Consider the following 2,262-nt stretch of genomic DNA (forward strand, 5'->3'; position numbering starts at 1 on the left):
ATAATTCCTGTATCAAGATAATCGTTTATTATCCATGCTATAATTGTATTGAATGAAGACTCATTTACATGTGTGGATACATAGACAAAACACCGTCCCTAGCAAGCCTCTAGTTGGCTAGCCAGTTGATCAAAGATAGTTAGTGTCTTCTGATTATGAACAAGGTGTTGTTGATTGATAACTGGATCACGTCATTAGGAGAATCACGTGATGGACTGGACCCAAACTAATAGACGTAGCATGTTGATCGTGTCATTTTGTTGCTACTGTTTTCTGCGTGTCAAGTATTTATTCCAATGACCATGAGATCATATAACTCACTGACACCGGAGGAATGCTTTGTGTGTATCAAACGCCGCAACATAACTGGGTGACTATAAAGATGCTCTACAGGTATCTCCGAAGGTGTTAGTTGAGTTAGTATGGATCAAGACTGGGATTTGTCACTCCGTGTGAACGGAGAGGTATCTCGGGGCCCACTCGGTAATACAACATCACACACAAGCCTTGCAAGCAATGTAACTTAGTGTAAGTTGCGGGATCTTGTATTACGGAACGAGTAAAGAGACTTGCCAGTAAACGAGATTGAAATAGGTATACGGATACTGACGATCAAATCTCGGGCAAGTAACATACCGAAGGACAAAGGGAATGACATACGAGATTATATGAATCCTTGGCACTGAGGTTCAAACGATAAGATCTTCGTAGAATATGTAGGATCCAATATCGGCATCCAGGTCCCGCTATTGGATATTGACCGAGGAGTCTCTCGGGTCATGTCTACATAGTTCTCGAACCCGCAGGGTCTGCACACTTAAGGTTCGACGTTGTTTTATGCGTATTAGAGTTATATGGTTGGTTACCGAATGTTGTTCGGAGTCCCGGATGATATCACGGACGTCACGAGGGTTTCCGGAATGGTCCGGAAACGAAGATTGATATATAGGATGACCTCGTTTGATTACCGGAAGGTTTTCGGAGTTGCCGGGAATGTACCGGGAATGACGAATGGGTTCCGGGAGTTCACCGGGGGGGGGCAACCCACCCCGGGGAAGCCCATAGGCCTTGAGGGTGGCACACCAGCCCTTAGTGGGCTGGTGGGACAGCCCAAAAGGCTCTATGCGCCAAGGAGAAGAAAATCAAGAGAGAAAGAAAAAAAAGGAGGAGGTGGGAAGGAAGGGGGACTCCCTCCCACCAAACCTAGTCCAACTCGGTTTGGGGGGGGGGGAGAGTCCTCCCCCTTGGACTCGGCCGACCCCCTTGGGGCTCCTTGAGCCCTAAGGCAAGGTCCCCTCCCTCCCACCTATATATACGGAGGTTTTAGGGCTGATTTGAGACGATTTTTCCACGGCAGCCCGACCACATACCTTCACAGTTTTTCCTCTAGATCGCGTTTCTGCGGAGCTCGGGCGGAGCTCTGCTGAGACAAGGTCATCACCAACCTCCGGAGCGCCGTCACGCTGCCGGAGAACTCTTCTACCTCTCCGTCTCTCTTGCTGGATCAAGAAGGCCGAGATCATCGTCGAGCTGTACGTGTGCTGAACGCGGAGGTGCCGTCCGTTCGGTACTAAATCGTGGGACTGATCGCGGGATTGTTCGCGGGGCGGATCTAGGGACGTGAGGACGTTCCACTACATCAACCACGTTCTCTAACGCTTCTGCTGTACGGTCTACAAGGGTACGTAGATCACTCATCCCCTCTCGTAGATGGACATCACCATGATAGATCTTCGTGCGCGTAGGAAATTTTTTGTTTCCCATGCGACGTTCCCCAACACTTGACCCGTCCCTTGTTGGGTGGTGCTTCCTTGACCCGTCCCTTGTTGGCTCGTGCTTCCTTGACCCGTCCCTTGTTGGCTTGAACTTGGTTGGCTAGGACTTGGTTGGCTTGACCTGGAATCATTGTTTTTGGACTTCTTCTTTCACGTCGTACACCTTCTTGTGTTGTGCCTTGTTACACCGCAATCTCCACAATGTGATCTCTCAGTAGGCTCTTGGAATTGGTTGTTCCCCATTTCTCTGCCACCACCATGGCCCCATCCATCCATGTCTCCTCTAAAACGCTTTGTCTTTCGTCTTCCCAGTTTCACACCCTTCCACTCTGGGTCGGGCCATAGTTGTACTCCATGATACTCCGACCATTGTGGTTGGTCAAAGTATGGTTCAAATCTAGGAGCCCATGTATGCTTCGTGGTCATGATCGAGAACTCGGACTCCCTCACGGTTAGTGGATGGTTGACGTCCACATTCCTACTGCGA

This window comes from Hordeum vulgare, chromosome 3H (genome assembly GCF_904849725.1).
Source record: "Hordeum vulgare subsp. vulgare chromosome 3H, MorexV3_pseudomolecules_assembly, whole genome shotgun sequence".
In the NCBI taxonomy this organism is placed as follows: Eukaryota; Viridiplantae; Streptophyta; class Magnoliopsida; order Poales; family Poaceae; genus Hordeum; species Hordeum vulgare.